The sequence below is a fragment of the Cervus canadensis genome, chromosome 28 (genome assembly GCF_019320065.1).
Source record: "Cervus canadensis isolate Bull #8, Minnesota chromosome 28, ASM1932006v1, whole genome shotgun sequence".
NCBI classification, from domain to species: Eukaryota; Metazoa; Chordata; class Mammalia; order Artiodactyla; family Cervidae; genus Cervus; species Cervus canadensis.
The window spans coordinates 24151485-24164608 of NC_057413.1; the positions used below are offsets into that span (position 1 = coordinate 24151485).

General features: G+C 43.7%; 1 pseudogene; it reads right to left on the minus strand.

Moving 5' to 3' along the window:
• Positions 1-3440: 3440 nt before the first annotated feature.
• LOC122429255 lies at positions 3441-6082 on the minus strand (annotated as a pseudogene).
• Positions 6083-13124: the final 7042 nt, after the last annotated feature.

Below are 13124 nucleotides of genomic sequence, written 5' to 3' on the forward strand. Positions count from 1 at the left end.
CTCAGTCATGTCCAACTCTTTGAGATCCCATGGACTGCAGCACGCCAGTCCTCCCTGCCCATCAGGGAGTAAACTCCCGGAGTTTACTCAGATTCATGTCCATCGAGTTGGTGATGCCATCCAACCATTTCATCATTTTCTCCCGCCTTCAGTCTTTCCCAGCATCAGGGTCTTTTCCAATGAGTCAGCTCTTCGCATCAGGTGGTCAAAGTATTGGAGTTTCAGCTTCAGCATCAGTCCTTCCAATGAATATTCAGGGCTGATTTTCTTTAGGATGAACTGTTTGGATGTCCTTGCAGTCCAAGGGACTCTCAAGAGTCTTCTCCAACACCACAGTTCAAAAGCATCAATTCTTTGGGCTCAGCTTTCTTTATAGTCCAACTTTCACATCCATACATGACTACTGGAAAAACCATAGCTTTGACTAGTTGGACCTTTGATGGCAAAGTAATGTCTCTGCTTTTTAATATGCTGTCTAGGTTGGTCATAGCTTTTCTTCTAAGGAGCAAGAATCTTTGCTTCCAAGGAGCAAGCATGGCTGCCATCACCATGTGCAGTGATTTTGGAGCCCCAAAAAATAAAGTCTGTCATTGTTTCCCCATCTATTTGCCATGAAGTGATGGGACCAGATGCCATGATCTTAGTTTTCTGAATGTTGAGTTTTAAGCCAACTTTTTCACTCTTCTCTTTCACTTTCACCAAGAGGCTCTTTAGTTCTTCTTTGCTTTCTGCCATAAGGGTGGTGTCATCTGCTATCTGAGGTTATTGATATTTCTCCTGGCAATCTTGATTCCAGCTTGTGCTTCATCTAGCCCAGCATTTCTCGTGATGTACTCTTCATAGAAGTTAAATAAGCAGGGTGACAATATACAGACTTGATGTACTCCTTTCCTGATTTGGAACCAGTCTGTTGTTCCATGTCTAGTTCTGACTGTTGCTTCCTGACCTGCATGCAGATATGTCAAGAGGCAGGTCAGGTGGAGGTGTGGGTCAGTGGTGGCCTGCTGCACGGTTGAGGGCACTGAGTGTAGCAGTACATGCATGGGACTTTTTGAAGGAGGTCGCCATTATCTTCATTACCTCCACCATAGTTTGGCCCCAGGTAAATAACAGGGAGGGAACACAGCTCCACCCATCAACAGAAAATTGAATTAAAGATTTACTGAGCATGGCTCAGCCCATTAGAACAAGACCCAGTTACACCCTCAGTCAGTCTCTCTCATCAGGAAGCTTCCATAAGCCTCCTATCCTTCTTAATCAGAGGGCAGCAGACTGAAAACCACAGTCACAGAAAACTAACCAATCTGATCACATGGACCACAGCCTTGTCTAACTCAATGAAACTATGAGCCATGCTGTGTAGGGCCACCCAAGACAGGTCATGGTGGAGAGTTCTGACAAAATGTGGTCCACTGGAGAAGGGAATGGCAAACCATTTCAGTATTTTTGCCTTGAGAAACCCATGAACAGTATGAAAAATTAATGTTGCAAATAGTGGTAAATAAAGTGGTGTCAAAATTGATCTTAAAGATTAAAGGAGAGAGAAATTACTCCTGATCTGGGTGGGAGTGTCAAACAGCATGAAACAGTGATTTGTTTGGTCAGTAGATCTGGATCCAAATCTCCTCTCTGCCAGTTACTAGCTGTAATGTCACATTTAACCTCTCTGAGTATCAGTTACAGGCAGAACATCTTGCCAAACTTACAGCTTTGGTGTAAAAAATAGAAACATTGACGATGAATGACATAATTATTGGCACATAGATTAAAAGTAACAGTTATAAAAAAAAAAAAAAAAGTAACAGTTATGACTGATCCGAGTTGTTGCATGGCAGATATCAACACAACCTTGTAACTCAGTTATCTTCCAATTAAAAAAAAAAGAAACTAGCTAACAACAACAACAACAACAAAAACTGCAGCCTGATAGTGTGGATATAATATTAACACTTTTCATATTCATTTTTCAAAGAAATGATAATAAGTCAATATCTTTGAGTTTAAAAAGTCATCTTTTTTTTTTGACTGACTAGCATTCATTCCCTCTTCCTAACAGGACAGCCAATTTCAAGCACTTCTCCCCCATCATGTGTAGCCTTGATGGGAGAGTAATTCCAGTGGGCTGTCTCTAACTTTCTCTCATGACCTTGGCAGAGCAAACTCTCTTTTGAGATTCTGACAACTGGCTTATCCCAGACATCCTGGAAGAGCATTCCTGCCAGGAAACAGATCCTTTAGTTCTGTTTTGCTCCCAGAGCTACCTAGGATCCTGCCAACTTCCAAGGCAAGTTCTCTTAGCTTCTTATTGATTTGCAGAGCTATCCATTTCTTCACAATAGCTCATTTGGTGGAGGTAGCCAGTGTTGGGTTTTCCCATTAGCAAGCAAAAATTTTCATTCTTTTATTCCAAATGATGGTTGCTTAAAGATTCTTGGAGAAAGAAGCTTTGTAGGAAACAGAGAAAGATGGGGCTTGAGGGAGCAAAATTCAGCAGAAAGGTACAAGAGGAAGGAGGGGGAGACAAAGGAAGAAAGGCTAAATTTTTTACATCCCTTCCCTGTCCCAGCAACAGCCAGATCCACCTCTCAACCGAACCAGCTTCTTACTGCGGCCTGTACTTCAGATCCTACCCCTCCAAACTGCCCAGGGCCTATCTGCAACTTCACAGGCACATCCCTTGCATGTGTTTCCCCACCCATCAACCAACCAGTCATTCCATCCCTGCCCCACCCCTGCCAAGCCCTCAGACCTGCCTCACCCTTGTTTGTCTCTATTGGACAATGATTTTACGTTGACATATTCAGGTGAAGATGACCTGAAGTAGGAAATTAAGACTTGTATCTTTTCGCAGAAGTGCTCCTTTAAAAATAGAATCTAGGCCTGACAAGTGGTTGCTTTTTAAACAAACATACTATGACAAACCTAGACAACATATTAAAAAGCAGAGACATTTTTTTGGCTGAGTAATAATCATAGAAAGAATGAATTTGAGTCAGTTCTACTGAGGTGGATGAACCTAGCACCTGTTATGCAGAGTGAAGTGAGTCAGAAAGAGAAAGATAAATACCATATTCTAATGCTGTTGTAACCACGCGTTCCGGGAAACAAACTCAGAAGGACAATGCAGATAGTGGAGTGCAGTTAATTATACTGGCAGGCCCAAGGCAGAGTCTCCTCTTAGCCAAGGACCCCGACCAGCATTTGTGAAAATCTTTTATACCCCATGTGTACATGTCCGAACCCACCACCCCAAATTCCCTGAGACTTACATAAACAAAGGAAGGGTAAATACAATCACAATAACCCCATTAATCATGTGTTATGTGTTCAAACAGTTAATAATCAATAAGCCCGCGGTTACATTCCAACCAGTTAATAACTGATAAGCCTGTGATTACATTCCGATAGATACAGAAAAAAGTAGGCAGATTAGAGTATGTTTTCTCTTAGGCGATGAGCAACCTGGATATGATCTTCAAGGTTCCCCTGTCCAGAGGGGGTCTTATCCTTCTGTTGTCATTTCCATAGGCACTAAGCCCAGAGTTCAGAGTCCATTAGAGAGGTAGCTGAGTATGATCAGCATGGACAGGCCTCAGATGGAGTCCAGGCCCTGTGAATTCCTTCTTTATTCTTCCCTCTTAGTTTCTGTAACAAGCATCATTTATTGAGATATATATTGTACCCTAGCCCTCCAGCCACCCACATGAGAGAACACTGTCAACCTCTGGGTTACAAAATTCACAAGGCATTGTAAGAAGCAGGGCCCACAAAGCAGAACTATCAAGGCAACTATAACAGTGGTAAATATAGTTTTTCACAAATTGCCCTTCACCCAAGATAGGACTGAAGTCTAGAAAGGAATGTTTTCATCTGACATTCCTTTTACCTGGTTTTACCTGTCCTCTAAAGCAGTCAATACATTGCCAGATAAGTTAGGAATGCATACACAACATTCAACCTTAATTATAGCACAGATCCCTCCTTGAGCAGCTGTGAGTATGTTCAAAGCCATTCTATTATAAATTACTGCTTTTTTCATTTGAATTTGTTCTTCATTTAAGGCTTGGATGGCTTTTGTTCTATCTAGGAGGGTCTGTTTTGTGAAATTAGTCAAGGCCTCTACTTTAATCATAATATCTGTTGTCCCTATAGAGGGTACGAATAAGGCAGCAATATACTCATACCATTGAAAGACAGATCTTGTCCACCTAGCATGTAAATAAGGTAGATTTACCAGGGCTGGTTGTAGGTTAGGCTTTTGTTACACTGGCATTTATATCAAATGTAACCCCATGACCCGAGACTATTGACTGTAGGTCATACATCAAGAGAGCAAGGAGAGGTTATGATTGACAAGAGAGAGGAAAGTCTCCTTTTGTCATCCTAGAAAAGAGCAGAGTGGTTTAAAATCTCCTTGGCAGAGTGGTGACACCCACCAAGGAAGTCCATCCATCACTGACAGAGGCATAGCCCCATGTACCCAGCAGTTGGAAGTGTTGTGAAAGTCTGCGTAGGAATGTGCCCATGAGATGAAAACATTGTCCTGAGTTGAAACAGAAGTTAAATTCAAAATCACGTTGATGAGGCCAAGCAGCAGGAGTTGATTGTGCAGCTTCATCCTGAAGGGGCTCTTCTGGGATCTTTTTTTCCTTTTTCTTAAGGATGGTCTTAGTCTCTCGAGGGTCAGTGGGGTCCTTCTGTGCAGTCCACTCAGGGTTTTTTTGGGTCTGTGTGGTATGTTTTCTTTACCCTTGTACGATGGATCTAAGGGACAATACCTGCAACTTTAACTGCAGTAGGGGTAGTTAGAATAACTATGTATTGGGCCCTTTTACATAGGGGCTAGCGAATCATGTTTCTAATCTTTGACCCATACTTGGTCACCAAGCGTAAACTCATGAATCTGTTCCCCAAGGGGGAATGGCACCTTTTCTTATACAAACTTAGTTACCCGATTTATTACCTTACCCAGTTCCATCTGCTGTGAAATCTTATCCCCCCCCTTACCTGAGGCAAATTTGTTGACACCTGTTTTATTATGGGAGGGGGCCTCCCATACACAATTTCGTATGGAGAATAGCCTTGGGACTGTGGGGTCATTCTGAGTCTGAGCAGAGCTGTCAGAAGCAAGTCCACCCAGGAACAGTCAGTCTCTATGATCCACTTGGAGAGTCTCTTTAAGTGTCTGGTTGGTTCATTCCACCATCTCAGAACTCTGGGCCTATATGCAGTGTGCAGTTTCCATTTGATGTTTAAAGTTTTGCTTACTTGTGGTACTAAATCAGCTACAAAAGCCGGGCCATTGCCTGAACCAATGCTGGTAGGAAGTCCAATTTGGGAACTATTTCCCTAAGCAGGCACCGGGCTACCTCTGATGCTCTTTCAGTCCAGGTAGGAAAAGCTTCTACCCATCCTGAGAATGTACATACCATGACCAGCAGGTAACGGTACTGTCGGTGAGGTTTCATTTCAGTGAAGTCCACTCCCAGGTGTTTAAAGGGCAGCGTACCTTTCAGCTGAATACCCGGAGGTTTTTGTCTGAATACCTGAGAGGCAGCATTAACCTGTGAGCAGGCAGCATGGCCTAGGTGGGTCGCCTGGTGCGTTTGTCTTACCAGAGTGTGTGCCAGCTCCTCCGGTACCAGTAATTTGCCACTTGGCACTTCCCATCATCTCTTTTCAGTCTTGATGGCCCTTTCTGCTTTGGCTAACCTGACAGCCATTGTCCTTGTTTCATCAGGCTAGTGCCATCAGTATATAGGACCCAGTTAGGGTCTGGAACCTTGAGCCCTTTTTTAAAACAAAACCCAGATACCTTACCTCCTCCTTGCAGATCTGCGCCTTCTTCGACACCTGGTAACCTGCTTCCATCAGCAGCTGGAGCAGTGCTTTTGTCCCTTTCCAGCATTTTTCTCAGCAGCCAGCAGCAGGTCTCATCCCCATATTGTAGGAGCCAACATCCATACCCTTCCGGATGGAATGAGTCCAGGTCAGAAGCCAAGGCTTCCCCAAAGATGGCTGGGGAGTTCTTAAACCCTTGTGGGGGAGTCCAGATGAGCTGTTGTTTGGTGCTCCCGACTGGATCTTCCCATTCAAAGGCAAAGATGGGCTGTGACACCGGGGCGCGGCATACGCAGAAGAAGGCATCCTTGAGATCTAGGCAAGTATAAACTTTAGTCCTCGGCGGGAAGAGGCTAAGTAGGGTGTAGGGGTTTGGAACAGTGGGTTGTAAAGTCACAGTAGCCTGGTTGACTAGCCTGAGCTCTTGTACAGGCCTATAGTCCTGTCCTCCTTCTTTTTTGACTGGCAGGATCGGCGTATTCCAAGCCGACTGGCACTCTACTAGAATGCCCACTTGTTTCTTTTTTTTTTTTCCCACTTGTTTCAATCTATTGACGTGGGGCAGTATGCCAGCCCGGGCCTCTATTGGTAGCGGGCACTGGCGCTTTCTAACTGGGATGGTGCCTGGTTTGAGTTTTATTATCACTGGGGCTTGATGTTTAGCCAGCCCGGGGTTGGGGTGGGGTGTCTTCCGCCCAGACCTCAGGGAACAATTGAGTTAGCTCTCTCTCATGCTCTTTCGGCCCACCTGGTTCTTCCTTTGGAGGCTCATGCAACCTCCACTCACCTTGGGGTGGTATTGAGAGAGACAGCAAATAAGTCATAGAGTCCATCCACAAGGTGGGCCTCTCCTCAGGGGAGAAAGTCACTGGTGCTCCTAGTTTGGAGAGCAAGTCTCTTCCCAATAGGGGTACTGGGCACTCAGAAATGTAGAGGGATTCATGAATCACTTGGTGCCCCCCACCCCCCCATCTGACATTTTCTGGGCTGGCAAAACGATTTAAACGTCTCTTCTCCCGATACCCCAGTTACAGCGGTAGTCTTTTTGGACAGTGGTGCCACAGGTTTTGTTACTACCAACAGTTCTGCTCCTATATCCACCATGAAGTCAATGTTTTGGTCCCCCAATTTTAAGGTTACCATGGGCTCTCAGGGACCTGATATCTCTGAGCCCCAGCAGCCCTATTTAATTTTCAAGTCAGCAAGCCCCACAACTGCGGGAGCTTCCTCTTCCTTCTTTGCCTTAGGGCATTCATTCTTCCAGTGGCCAAAAGCTTGGCACCGGGCACACTGGTTTGGCTGTAACGGGGCCAGGGCCTCCCTTGGGACCGGTTGAAGGACTGTCCTGCCCCTGGGGCAGAGGAGGTTTTCCGGAGGGCCCGAGATAGACTTTCCCAGAGCAGCAGCTAGCACTGTAAGTCTCTGTTCTCTTTCGTTCCCTCCGGCTCTCTGGCAGAGCGCAGTCTATGCTTAATTCCAACGTCTCCCTCCCCTTCTTGTCAATACTCACCGGGAGAAGCCGGTATAGCTTGGGCGGTTCGGCTGGACCCGGATCCCGAAAATGTTGGCCAGAGGCTTCTGTCACCAGGACGGGAGCCTGCCCAAACGGCGGCTCTACGAACTCCGGGAGAGCTGGCGGAAGAGCAGCGGCTGCTGCAGGAACTTCACCTGGCCCTGGATCGGGCCTTAAGGCGGCCTCCGGTCCTGGTGGAGCACTGGGAGGCGGGCGCGTCATTAACCAGCATGGGGGAGGGGCCAGGTCATCCCCATCCAAATCCTGTTGAATTTCCTTTTTTATCATCAGTCAATTTTTGTGCCATTAATATTTTCCCCTTTCCCTTCTGGATACAGAACCTTGTCCAAGTAGGAGGGTCTTGAGCTAACCCTAGCCATGAGTCAATATATGGATATTGATCCAGGTGACCTGGCTGTCCTGTGACTACTGTATAGACTGCTTCCACTATTTTTAAGTTCATGGTCTTCTCTAGTGGCCATCCTACTCCCATGGGAGGCCATTTGACCTCACAGAGTATGTGCAGGCAGTTAGGCTTTATCTTCACCCCATAGTCTCCTCCTAATCCCTTTTTAAACTTTTTAATCATGCACTCCAATACAGTTGCCTTAGATTCACTTCCCCCCATCTTGCTTACTTTTTCGGACCTTCTTCTACTTTTCCTTTTCATTCTGTCTACGAAGTTCTCAGTACCCTATGTACTTCTGATACTTCCACTCAATGACATTTAAATTGCCATTCTGCCTCCTTTCTAATTGGGGTGAGAAGAGCCTTACCTCCAGGTCCCAGAGGGAGAAGGGGAATTGGCGTGTCTTCACCTGCCAGTCAGCACGGCCGAACCAGAACACCACATGGTCCAAGACTGTTTCTCCCTTAACTTTCAAAGTCCATTCTGCCTTGGTGGGCTTGATCAGGTGTGGATGAAAACACAGATGGGTTAAATATCCCATGTCCCAGGCCATCTCCGGAAAAGCCAGTTCATACTCACTTATGTATCCCCCTCCTTCTAGCCTAACAATTTCGAGGGGGTCAAGAATTTCACAGCAGACGGGACACCTCCTGGTGGAGGGCAGAATATGAGCATACAAGGACCAGTTTCCTATCCTAAAAATCCCCTGGCGATCGCTGGTAATAATTTTCCCTGAGATGGTGTGAACATACCTCCTAAATGACCTTCACAAATTTCCTTCCTAAACCCTAGCATGCTCGCCGACCTGTGTACCAAGCAATCACCGCCTGCCTATTCCAGGCTCCTGTGGGTCCCCGCTCCTTCTAGTCCCTCCCAGGGGGGTGATCAGACCCCCTCTTCCACCCTGCTGGGTGGGCTCCTCCCCACCTGAGCGCTCAGTTCCTCTGCTGCTGTTCATTACCTGCCAAAGCGAAGAAACCGGGGGTTGAAAGGCCGAATTCTTCCAGAGGGGCAAGGCGCCTTCTCCCCTCTAGGAGATTCAAGCCACAAAGCCTCGGGGTGGCCTCAAATGAGACCTGTCTCTTCAAAGTGAGGAGTTTCCCAGCCAATGCACCAAATGTTGTAGCCACGCGTTCTGGGAAACAAACTCACAGAAGGATAATGCAGATAGTGGAGTGCAGTTTATTACACCGGCAGGTCCAAGGTAGAGTCTCCTCTTAGCCAAGGACCCCGACCAGCATTTGTGAAAATCTTTTATACCCCATGTGTACGTGGGTGGGGTACGGAGTACCCCGGACGTCTGAACCCACCACCCCAAATTCCTTGAGACTTACATAAACAAAATAAGGGTAAATACAATCACAATAACCCCATTATTCATGTGTTATGTGTTCAAACAGTTAATAATCAATAAGCCCGTGGTTACATTCCAACCAGTTAATAACTGATAAGCCTGTGATTACATTCCGATAGATACAGAAACAATTTATGACCTATCCAGAGGCAGGGGTGATTAGAGTATGTTTTCTCTTAGGTGATGAATAACCTGGATACGATCTTCAAGGTTCCCGTGTCCAGAGGGGGTCTTATCCTTCTGTTGTCGTTTCCATAGGCACTGAACACAGAGTTCAGAGTCCATTGGAGAGGTGGCCGAGCACGATCAGCATGAACAGGCCTGAGATGGAGTCCAGGCCCTATGAATTCCTTCTTGCATGCATATATACACAATCTAGAAAAATGGTACTGAAGAATTTATTTACAGGGCAACAATGGAGAAACAGATATAGAGAACAGACTTATGGACATGGGGAGAGAGAAGGAGAGGGTGAGATGTATGGAAAGAGTAACATGGAAACTCACATTACCATATGTAAAATAGAGAGTCAACAGAATTTTCTGTATGGCTCAGGAAACTCAAACAGGGGCTCTGTATTAACCTAGAGGGGTGGGATGGGGAGGGAGATGGGAGGGAGGTTCAAAATGGGGGATATATATATATATATATATATATATGTACACACACACCTATGGCTGATTCATGTTGAGGTTTGACAGAAAACAGAAAATTCTGTAAAGCAATTATCCTTCAATAAAAATACATAAATTAAAAAAAAAAAAAAAAAGCAGAGACATTACCAACAAAGTTCTGTCTAGTCAAAGCTATGGTTTCTCCAGTAGTCATGTATGGATGTCAGAGCTGGACTATAAACAAAGCTGAGAGCTGAAGAATTGGTGCTTTTGAGCTGTGATGTTGGAGAAGACTCTTGAGAGTCCCTTGGACTGCAGGGAGATCCAACCAGTCAATCTCAAAGGAAATCAGTCCTGAATATTCATTGGAAGGACTGATGCTGAAGCTCTAATACTTTGGCCACCTGATGCGAAGAACTGACTAACTGGAAAAGGCCCTGATGTTGGGAAAGATTGAAGGCAGGAGGAGAAGGGGATGACAGAGGATGAGATGGTTGAATGGCATCACTGACTCAATGGACATGAGTTTGAGTAAGCTCTGGGAGTTGGTGATGGACACGGAAGCCTGTGTGCTGCAGTCCATGGGGTTGCAGAGTCAGACACAACTGAATGACTGAACTGACATGAACTCAAACATCCAAGAAAATTAAACCTATTAAAATCATGACTTCAGAGACTACTGAGTTATTTAATAATGTACCTATATCTCCTCAGATTTCTGAAACTCATTTTTGGTAGTTTCTTTCAGCACTTAAAGCCTGATTTTTCTCATTCAATGTATATATTCTGAGTGACTGCTGCTGCTGCTGCTAAGTTGCTTCAGTCGTATCTGACTCTGTGCGACCCCATAGATGGCAGCCCACCAGGCTCCGCCGTCCCTGGGGTTCTCCAGGCAAGAACACTGGAGTGGGCTGCCATTTCCTTCTTCTTTTTTTTTTTTTTTTTGCTATTTCCTTCTCCAATGTGTGAAAGTGAAAAGTGAAAGTGAAGTCGCTCAGTCGTGTCCGACTCTTCACGACCCCATGGACTGCAGCCCACCAGGCTCCTCTGCCCATGGGATTTTCCAGGCAAGAGTACTGGAGTGGGTTGCCATTGCCTTCTAGGATGCTACAAACTTTGGGTCTGAGACCAGTTATGGTTCTAAAACTGTTAGCTTCAGAAAGGACACAGATACATTAAGCAATTATAAGCAGCAATGGGGGAGGGGATAGTTAGGGAGTTTGTGATTAACATGTACACACTGCTATATTTAAAATGGATAGGGCTTCCCTGGTGGCTCAGTGGTAAAGAACCTGCATGCAAATGCAGTAGACATGGGTTTGATCCCTGGTCTGGAAAAATCCCATGTGCTGTGGAGCAACTAAACCCATGTGCCTCAACTATTGAGCCTGTGCTCTAGAAACCGTGCTCCACAACAAGAAAAGTCATCGCAATGAGAAGCTCATGTACCACAGCTAGAGAGTAGCCCCTGCTGCCTGCAACTAGAGAAAAGCCCAAGGAGCAAAAGACCCCAGCATAGTAAAAATTAAATAAACAAATAAAATTATTTCAAAAATAAACAAAATGGATAACCAACAAGGATCTACTGTATAGCACAAGGAATGCTGTTCAATATTATGTAACAACCTAAATAGGAATAGAATTTGAAAGAGAATAGACACATATATTATGTATAACTGAATCATTCTGCTGTATACCTGAAGCTATCACAACATTGTAAATCAGCTATATTGCAATATAAAATAAAAAGTTAAAAATAAAATAAAAGAGCTATATCTTTAAAAAAGAAGCAGGAGATTCAGATAATTCATTTCTTTCTTCCTTTTTTATTTAATTAAAAAATTCTTTTTTTTTTTTCTATCAGATAATTCATTCTTAAACAAGCAAGTGTTTTTTAGGACTATATACGGCTTGCAGAAAGTTCTTTGCAACATCCAAAACATGTGAGCAAATTGACATCTTTTAAAGGTGGTCATAGCTCTAGCACCTGAATTGTGGTTTCCAGACATTTATTTCCAACAAAAGAAGCCAAAGCTTTTAGGAGAAATAGCAGATTTGAAATTTGGAGCAGGAAAACCACCAGATAAATGTGGAATATCTTATCATACAAGAGGCAAGGAGCTGTCAAATACCATTGGGATCATCTCAAAATGACTCACAGAAGTCAATCTGAAGAGAGTCCCACTGGCCAAAATGAACTTATTTGAGCATTAAGATTAATGGTGTGGATTAAAATTCATCAAATATGTTAACTCAATGAATTCAAATGGTACTAAAAAGAAATTGGAGGATTGGGGAAAGAATCAAGCATTTATCCTCCCTTTCATTTACAAACTATACAGTTAGGTAACTAGTCAATAAAGGGAAACATCTTACAAAAGGATTATAGTTAATTTATTTTAAAAAAGGAATAACAGGTCACCATCTTGCACATCCTAATAAAATAATGAACCACAGTGGTGGTGGTTTAGTCACTAAGTTGTGTCTGACTCTTGCGGCCCCACGGACTGTAACATTCCAGGCTCCTCTGTCCATTGGATTTCACAGGAAAGAATACTGGAGTAGGTTGCCTTTTCCTTCTCCAAACCGAACATCAAAGGTTGGAGACATTACAAAAAGACAGAGTCTAACTTCTCCAGAGGGAAAAAGGTTTCATCAGTTAATATAGGGCAACATTTCTCAAAGTGTGTTGTCTTAAATTCTGTCTCTATTAGCTGTGATGCCAAAAATTATTTTCATCTTAAATAAGCTTGGGGAATGTGGAACACAGTATCCTTTCTTTCTTGATGATTCATAGTGCACATTAGTATATTAAATTCCTTCAATAAACAATGAAAAAAAAGCAAGTCTGACATCATGGGCATCCTGATAGAAGAAACAAAGCTTTACCTTATGGAACACTCAAGAGAAACACTGAACTTGAACCTAATCAAGCCTCTAGAGTCAACTAGAGGAAATACATAAGAAGGCAGAGGGACATGTTAAATTTTTCCATGGGGATACAATCTGCAAGATTCAGATGGTGTAAAACTCTGAGGATCAAAAAACATAGTTTCTTCTACAAACACATTTTTAGGGGAAAGGAAACTGAAAGGAGTCTACTAATGAAAAGAGACTTAAAAGATACATCAGCCAATCATAACACAGGAAGCTTGTTTAGATCCTGAAATTTTTTAATGCCAAAAAAACTCCATTTATGACAGTTACGAGACAATTGGAAATTTGAACACTAACTATTTAATACTAGTGAAGAATATTTCAGATGTAATATCAGCATACAGTTTTGTTTAAAAAGGGTCATTGCTTTTAGAGATTTATATATAAATACATGGATATAAGGGATTTATTTTCAAAAAATACTGGGTAGAGAGAAATGAACGGGAGTTTGGCTGG